Genomic DNA, 9,846 nt, shown 5'->3' on the forward strand with positions numbered 1-9,846 from the left:
GATTGGGTACATATTCATGCATTATATGTAAAACCATATGCATTGATATGTTTGTATATACTTTAGAAAAAAAATAAAAAAAATGAAATGATAAAGAAAAAGAGAAAGAACACACACACACACACACATATATATATATATGAAAAAAAAAAAGAAACAAAAAGGGGACAAAAATGCCCCAAAGTAAAGTTTAATAAAAATCAATGCATATGTGTGGTGAATTAAAGAGAATGCATGAGTATGTGAAAAAGTGGTCATGGGTAGCTAGGTTGTGTATTAGAATTGTATAGGTTGTTATATGTGTTTGGTGAGACCTTAGGCTAATCAAAGATACAAATTTCAAGCTCACTTGACCATATGCATCCTTACCTTTACCCTAGCCCCATTACAACCTATGAATAAGTCCTCATGATAAATGTATGCATGCATTGAATAATTGTTGATTGTTAGAAGAAAAACAAATCTTGGAAAGCATGATTAGAAGAGAATTGAGTGAATCGACCCTATACACTTGAGCGACTAGAGCGGATACACTTCCGGTGAGGGTTCGATGCTCAATTCCTTGTTCCTAGCTTTCATGAGCTTTCTTCTTGCAAGTCTATTTGAGCTTCATTTTGATATTTGAATTGGTAGGATTCATGAATCATCATATGATCCTTTCCCTACTTGCTTATATTTGTTCTTGGAGATTGATTTGCTTTTGACCAAGTAGATAGAGTCATATTGCATTTAGTTGCATGCATGTAGATAGGTTTATATAGTTTCTTTGCATTGAATAAATGTTCATACCCCTTTTCTTGTCCTTCTATATTCTTAGCATGAGGACATGCTTGGTTTAAGTGTGGGGAGATTTTGATAAACCCCGATTTTGTGGTTTATCTTATGCTTAATTTGGGAGATTTTTATCACCTTTTCTCACATTTATTCAATGAAATAGCATGGTTTTGCAATTCTCCCTTGATTTGTGCTTAAATATGAAAACATGCTTTTTAGGCCCTAAATTGGTGATTTTCATTCACTTTAATTCCATTCGATGCCTTGATGTGTTTGTTGAGTGATTTAAGGTTCATAAGGCAAGTATTGGATGGAAGAAATGAGGATAAAAGCATACAAAGGGGAGAATGCATGAAGAAACAAAGATTGGGAATTCATCAATGGGCGCGCACGCACAGAAGTGGTTTCACATAGAGACGCGCACGCATACATGACGCGTCCGAGTGGATGAAGAATTTGCCAATCGACGCGCACACGCACATGGCGCGTACGCGCCGATACTCTCACGTGGCCCACTTAAAGGCAAAATGCTGGGGGCAATTTCTGAGCTATCTAGGCCCAAATCCAACTTGTTTCTGAGTGTATTTCATGCAGAATTGAAGTCCAAGCAAAGGGGGAGCAATTGTTTTAGTAGTTTAGCATCATGATATGTAGGTTAGTTTCTAGAGAGAAAAGCTCCCTCTTCTCTCTAGAATTAGGTTAGTTTAATTTCTTCTAGATCTAGGTTCAATCTCATCTTTTCATCTTGTTTCCTTTATGATTTCTTGCTTCTACACTTTCATTCTCTTAGTTTATGATGTTAATTTCCCTTTTATGCTCTCTTTTATGTTCAAGGATGCTTATGTTGGATTTAGATCCCTTTTAATGAAATTTAATGTTTGATGTTCTTTTAATTGATGATTTGATTTGTTGATTTACTTTTCTTGCAATTTGTAGTTGTTAGATTTATGATTCTTGCAATTTATGATGTTTACTTTTTTTGCACTCTAGATGTTTGATAAAATATTTCCTCTAGTTTTTGAGTAGTTCTCTTGACTCTTGGCCTAGGCTAAGGGAATTGAGTGACCTTGAGTCATTGGGTCTCATTGAATTGGTGAATTGAGAACCCTTGGTGATCAATTTGATACTCATTGACGCCAACCCACTACTAATCTAATTAGTAGGTAGGTTGGGACTTATGGGTTGATGTGATCAAGCCTATTTGACGTACTTCAGGCCTAGTAGTAGATATTACGTACTTAAGGCTTTGGAAGTAGACTTAATAGGTTGGCCTCTCATAATTATCAATATATAGTTTGTAGACAAGGATGGTGATCTCAATTACCTATGTCTAACCAAGAGCTCTTTTCCTTTATTTTATTAGTTCTTCTCATTTTACCTTCTTGTCATTTACTTTTCTTGTCAAACTATAAAATCAAACCCCCTTGCATCTTCATAGCCAATAATTGACCACTTCATTGCAATTCCTTGTGAGACGACCCGGAGTTCAAATACTTCGGTTATAAATTCATTGCGGTTTGTACTTGTGACAAAACCATATTTTAATTTGATGTGAGAGTTGTTTGTTGGTTTGGAGCTATGCTTACAACGAAGTAATTCCTTTCTTTAAGAAGAAAATCTAGACCGACTCCAATTTTTGTATCAAGACTTCCAGGAAGAAGCTCAATTATTTTGGCTACAAGAGGTACGGTTTAAGTTTCATTTAAGTATTGTGTGGTGTGATGAGAATTCCTAGGCTAGATGCCCCTATGATTAAGTTTGGATTGTGCAAATGGTTGGTACTAATATGTATAGTTGTTATGTAATGAGAATTGATGATTGAGTTTAGAATTGTGTGAATTTGTATGTTTGGTGTGTTGAGAATTTGATGAATTGAATAATGAATATTGGTTTGTAGAATATGCATTTAAATTGTGAATTTGGGCTGGAGGCCGTGAATTTTGGGCCGGAGGCCGGAAAGAGGTAAGAAAGGTAAGTTGATATGTGTATTGTGTGATGATATAAGAGATTGGATGGATTTTAGATATTGAGTGTGTGAATAATTAGTTTGGTTATTGAATAACAAGGTTTGAGGAATTGAGGTGTGAAATTTGATAGTTTTGGGTGAAATTGTATAGAGGAGGTAGGTTTGGTTTGGTTGAGTGTAATTATGTGAATGTGGTTGGGATGTGGTCATTTGGATGAGTGGAAATGAACTTGGCTTGTAAACATTAGAAAAATTGGTGATTTATGTTTTTGGGGTAAAAACTTATTTTTGACCAACTTTGGCAGTCCGTAACTCGGTCCACGGAGTTTGGAATTCCTCAAAAATTGGAATTTTATGAAATTTTATTCATCGATCTTTCCAACGGTTCAGAAATGGTTGAAAAAGAAATTTTGTAGGAGAAGTTATGTGTCTTGGAAGTTTGGAGTTTGAAAATGTAATTCTGCAGCTTTTTAACTTAGTAAATTTTTGGCAGATCGTACTGCCACGCGTACGCGTGGCCGACGCGCACGCGTCACTTTCAAATTTCACTCCCCCACGCGTGCGCCTAGCCAACGCGTACGCGTCGATGTACTGATTCAAGTGCCCAGCCAAAGTTCCCGAGAGCTGTGCGGGTATTGTGCTGGTTTTGTGCGTGGGGCACAAACCGCACCCACGCATACGCGTGGCTAATACGCAGGTGTCACTTTACTTTTCTTCCATCCACGCGTGGGTGTGGGTGACGCGTACGCGTCACCATAACTTTCCTTCTTTCCACGCGTGTGCATGGGCGATGTATGCCGTGATGGAAGAAAGGGGATGTGGCAACTTATAGACGAATAAAGGGGATGACTTTATGAGTTGCTGAGGGTGGTGATGGAAGTGCGGTGTATGCCGTGAGCTAAGGGGCTGTATTTGAAAATGATTATTGGCTAGTTATGGGTTATTCCATGAGCCGGATGGCTATGATAAATATTGATTTATGGCTGTAAAATGAAAATATGGCTTTGAATGATTGTTTTATCTTGAGCTCTCTTTCTCGGAAGTGCGACCACAGAGAGATGAAGGAAGGTGAAGATCCCCTTCCTTGTTCCTCCTGGTGTTGTAAAATTGCCCCTAGCAAGATGGTGGGAGGTTTGGATCCTCTCCTTGGTTCCTCTTGGGTATATGAGAATACACCTCTTGGGTAGATGCAAGTGTTGTGGTTGCGCCCCACTTGCTCCAGGTTTGTTAGTATAGAGGCTCCCCGGGTGGACGCAAGGGTTGTGGTTTCACCCCACTTGCCCCGGGTTATGATAAGTGATGTATAAAATGTGCAATCATGTGATGTATAAATGACGATATGGTCATAATGAATGATTATGGAATGTTATGAATGAATGCAAAATGATTATCTGAGATACGAGTTTCCCTGGATGAAAACAGTGACTAGCCACCACGTGCTCCAGGTTGAGACTCGATACTCTGCTGACCCTATGTCGTAAGTATGGCCAGACACTGTGAAAGTTCCGGATAAGCTCGCCCCCTTGGATAAACACCAGTGTGGGTGTTGTATAGATAAACACCAGTGTGGGTGTTGTATGATTATGATTATGATAATGTTTATGATTGTGAATAACTCGAGTTGGGGATACACGACAGAGGGACAGTCCAATGGTTAGCTACCAGGACTTGTCGGGTTGGCTTTATAACCGACAGATAAGACTCATCAGCCATAGGGCAGGCATACATCATTTGCATATGTTTGAATTGTTTGGGTTTGCCTATTTGTTTTGGATTGATATATCATATATGCTGTGTTACCTGATTATGTGCTAATTGTTCTACTTGTACTTTAATTGTGTATTACTTGTCTGTATTACTTGTGTTTGTACAACTGAGAGGTCCCTCATGCTGGTGTCGGGGACGCTGAGGGTGAGATGAGTTGATGATGTAATTGAATAATGATGATGATTATTGAATGAGATAATTTGAGCTCCCTGGGTAGATGCAGTGAAGTGATTTCACTTGCTCCATGTGAGGATATGAGATAACGATATAGAATTGTTGAGACAAAATAACTGGTGATGGTTTTGTTTATGACTCTGACTCTGATTCGTTGGAGAGTTAGAGAGAGTTGAGAAGCATGAAAGATATGATGTAGATTTAGCATTCCCTTATGACAGTTGCCTGTTTATGGATTAGCGAGAACATAGGGTGAATATTGTTGAAAGGAATTTTAGGATACTTAGTGAGTTTTTATTACAATGCATTGTATTTATTTGGCACTTTTACCGTACTGGGAACCCATGGGTCAGGGTTTCTCATTCCGTATATATCTCTTGTTTTTCAGATACAAGTCCAGGTGCTTAGAAGTGAGCTGCGGTTCATCTGAGAGATGGCAAAGATCTTTATATTCTCTACTTTATATTTTGCTTAGAATCTCTCCACCTTTATTTGAAAAGATTTATTATGTATTGGACTCTTCTGGACTTGCCTATAGAGACTCTTATGTTTCTTTTGGGAGAGATTAGGAGATACTGTTGTCAACTACTTTTATACTATACCCTAGCCGGCCTAAACTTCGCGGGTCATGGCTAGTGGCTATTCACTTATGTTATATATCTATATACTGTCCTTCTCTTACTTTCCTTCATACATTTATCTGTATGTCGCCTTTTGACTTCATGCTTTATCTTTTAGTTGTCGATGCGTGAGTGACACGACTTCGTGATTTTATCTTTACTCTTTTCAGGCTTCTCGATTAATACTTCTTTCAAATATACTTATAATTACGTATTGTAATCCTCCTTGAGAGTCGTACCACCTTATTATCATTGACTTATGACTCGAGCATAAGGATTTCAATATTAGGGTGTTACATTATTGTATTAGAGCAGTTCGCCTTGTGAGCCTGAGGGATAGAACTGCTTATGCTTCAATGCATACTCTGAGTCTGTGCCTGTGCTAGTTATGGTATCTAACCGATACGTCTAGCATGAAGTCCATGAGTGTACCTTTGGTAATTTGAAGCGGTTAAAGTCTGTGCCTGTGCTAGTTAGAGTCTTATTTGTAACTATGTTCTCATAAATTGAATTTCCAATTAAAAGTGTCTTGTTTTGTCGTGAGCACAAAAAAATATTGAAGCAGTTGTCAAAGGTACTTGAAGCTCTCCACACATATTTTTTATCCATATCATCTTTATTTCACAAGTTGCTAAGCTCCAGAACTTAGCCTTTAGATGATCTACTCATTATTAATTGCTTCTTACAAGTCCAAGAAATCAATTTTGTCATAAGATAAATACAAAAGCTAGACACTAAGCTCCAGTCTTCTAAATTAGAGGCCCAATCAGCATCCACAAATCCATACAATATATAATTAGTGCACTTATAGATGATGAGACCATCTTCTTTTATGCCTTGAAAATATCTTAAAATCCGTTTCACTGTCTTCCAATGGGCTATCAAGGAACAGTGCATGAATTAACTAACATTGGCTACAACAAAGCACAAATCTATTTGAGTGATTGTAAGTTACTTGAGAGTGCCAACAATTGATATATAAAGCTTAGCACCCTCAAAATTTTTAAAACTAGTAGATAACAGTTGTAATGATGATATCATTGGCGTTGGCATAAAACTTACCTTGTTCGTTCCAATTTTGGAGAGAAGATCAGTAATGTATTTTGTTTGGGACAGTTGTAATTATTCAATTTCGGTCTCCATACTTCTCTCCCTAGAAAGTAGCAAAGTTGTCCTAGCTAAATCATTTAGAGAGAACACTTTGTCTAACTTGATCATTAAATCAACTTCCAAAGGATCACCTCCAATGATGATTATATCATCAACGTAGCATAAAATGTAAATAACAAAGGTACAACCTGCTTTAACAAACAATGATGTGTCTAACTTAGTACTAAAGAAGCTAAATGAATTAAGAGTAGTCCTTAGCTTTAGGAACCATTGCCTAGGTACCTACCTTAATCCATACAAACATTTCTTTAATTTGTATAAAAATTATCTAAATTATCACTAAGGCAGGGTGTGACAATCACATAAGCGGTAAAAGTTGTAGCGGACGTAGGTTGGGCTCATGATGATGATGTAACTAGGTTGAGTGGTAGGCCCATAGCGTTCTTGGGCCGCCTTTTATGACTAGTACCTCTTCTACCATCACCTCGATTCCTACCATTATCTCATGCCATGTCACCTAAATGAAGAATAGATAAAAGAAGTTAAGATAATATTGTGATATTAAGACACATACAATAACCACAATAAAATAAACACATAATAATTATATTTGGCATGTTACTTTTACTTGGAGTCATTAGAAGACTGAGAGGTAGATTTATCGTAATTGGTGTACGAATCCCGACACTTTTGTACAACTATACCAGCAAGTGCACTAGGTCGTCCAAGTAATACCTGAGTGAGTCAGGGTCGATCCCACGAGGATTGTGGTTTGAAGCAAGCTATGGTTATCTTGCAGGTCTTATTCAGGCGAAATAAGGTTGTTGGATACAAAATTGTATTAGGATTAAAATCAGTAATAGGAATATAGTTGAGGATTGGAGTTGCTTTGTCTTTCTGAGTTAACTCTGGTAGTACTGTCTTCTTTGCTTGTGAGAGATTTCTTCTTTGGCAGGCTGTATGTGATCAAAGCCATAGGCCGTGGTCATTGATCTCCTCTACTACAGATTAAACGCCATTGGCCATGGTCATCCAATCTGACGAAGGGTGAAGCTCTAGCAATTCATTCTCCTGGCGATCCTACTCAAAACATCACAAACATGGTTGAATCTTCCAGATAAGAGAATGCTGCTTCTTTCGATTCTAGCCTATACCACGGAGACCATAATCTCCCCAGAAATTGGCTTAATTGGTATCTCGAGAAGTCCCCAACGAAGTCGTGGATTAGTCGTCTGAGAGATGTATAAACATAGTTGTTGGTTCGTGCTTTCCAGTCACGTATTCACACGAGTTTATCAGGCACGTTCGTCTTAGTATGATGAACAGAGATGATTGTCACTGATCATCCTATTCACCATGTTGAAGAACGAGTATACATCTTAGAAATAAATCAAACACGGATTGAAGAAGAAACAATAGTACTTTTATTAATTCATAGGACTCAGCAAGGCTCCTCCCCTCAACCTAGGAGGTTTAGAAACTCATACTGAAAGAAAAATACAATGTAAAACTAGAATATCGTGTAAAGTCTGTAAAAGAGATCTGAATAACATAAATATAATCCCTTAAATACTAAATAGTTGACTAGTAAGGGTAAAATAGTCTTTCTAGTGCTAAAATCCACTTATGTGGCCCACTTGGTGAGTGTTTGGGCTGAACTTTGATGAGATCCATGTGTTATGAGACTCCTAGGGCATTGAAAACTGGCTAGAGGGTCCTCTCTGGGCTTTTGGATGCTGGACTCTGCTCTGTGGGCACTGGACACCTGGAAGGGGGCAGGTAGCTAGCGTTGGACGCTAGTTTTGGGCCTTCTATTCTGAAGTAAAGTATAAACTATTATACATTGATGGAAAGCTCTGGAAGTCATCTTTCTATAGCCATTACAAACGCTCCATTTTGAATTTTTTAGCTCCAGAAAAGCTCTTTCGAGTGCAAGGAGGTCAGATCCAGACAGCATTTGCAGTGCTTTCTCTGTCTCTGAATCAGACTTTTACTCCAACTCCTCAATTTCAGCCAGAAAATACCTGAAATTGCACAAAAACACAAAAACTCATAGTAGAATCCAAAAATGTGAATTTAACACTAAAACCTATAAAAACTTAGTAAAAACTAAACAAAATATACTAAAAACTATATGAAAATGATGTCAAAAAGCGTATAAAATATCCGCTCATCACAACACCAAACTTAAACTGTTGCTTGTCCCCAAGCAACTAAAAACACAGCACGATAGAAAAGAAAATTAAGATACAATAAATCTCTAAGTTTCCAATGAAGCTCAGTTATAATTAGATGAGCAGGACTTAGTAGATTTTTGCTTCTGAATAGTTTTGGCATTTCACTATTCACTGAAACTTAGAATAGTTTGCATCTTTAGGAATATAGAATCCAGATGATATTATTGACTCTCCTAGTTTGATTATTTTTTATTCTTGAACATAGCTTTTTGAGTCTTGGCCGTGACTCTAAGCACCTTGTTTTCCAGTATTACCACCGGATACAATAATGCCACAGACACTTTAACTGGGTGAACCTTTTTCAGATTGTGAGTCAGCTTTGCTAAAGTCCCTAGATAGAGGTGTCCAGAGTTCTTAAGCACACTCTTTTTGCTTTGAATCATGACTTTAACCGCTCAGTCTCAAGCCTTTCACTTGACACCTTCACGCCACAAGCACATGGTTAGGGACAGCTTGGTTGAGCCGCTTAGGCCAGGATTTTATTCCTTTAGGCCCTCCTATCCACTGATACTCAAAGCCTTTGATCCTTTTACCCTTGACTTTTGGTTAAAAGGGTTATTGGCTTTTGGCTCTTGCCGTTTGGTTTAAAGAGCTATTAGCTTTTTTTGCCTGCATTTTACTATATTTTTCGCCACTTTCTTCCTTTTTTTCCGCACGCAAGCTTTTTCTTTTTCTTTTTGCTGCTTTTTCTTGCTTCAAGAATCAATTTTATTGATTTTTCATATTACCAATAATACTTTTTCTTTTTCCTTATTCTTTCAAGAGCCAACATTCTAAAATTCCAACTTCAAATATGCACTGTTTAGTCATACATTCAGAAAATAAAAGCAATGCCACCGCATCAACATAATTAAATTATTCGTATTTTAAACTTGAAATTCATGTATCTCTCAATTCTTTTTAATTAAAAATTTTCTTTTAAGCAAGGTGAGAGATATATGGAATATTTTACAACTTTAAAATATCAATGCAAATGATCATGCAACTAGAACAAGAGAATAGACAAAACATAACAGAAAACAGAAAAATAGTAAAAGAAAAAGGAAGTAAAAGAGAACGAGTCCACCTTTAATGGTGGCGGCTAGTGCTCCTTCTTGAGGATCCAATGTGATGCTTGATCTCTTCTATATCACTCCTTTGCCTTTGTTGCTCTTCTCTCATAGCCCTTTGGTCTTCCCTAAAAGCTCTTTGATCTTCT

This window comes from Arachis ipaensis, chromosome B8, assembly GCF_059453495.1.
Source record: "Arachis ipaensis isolate K30076 ecotype BB chromosome B8, ASM5945349v1, whole genome shotgun sequence".
In the NCBI taxonomy this organism is placed as follows: Eukaryota; Viridiplantae; Streptophyta; class Magnoliopsida; order Fabales; family Fabaceae; genus Arachis; species Arachis ipaensis.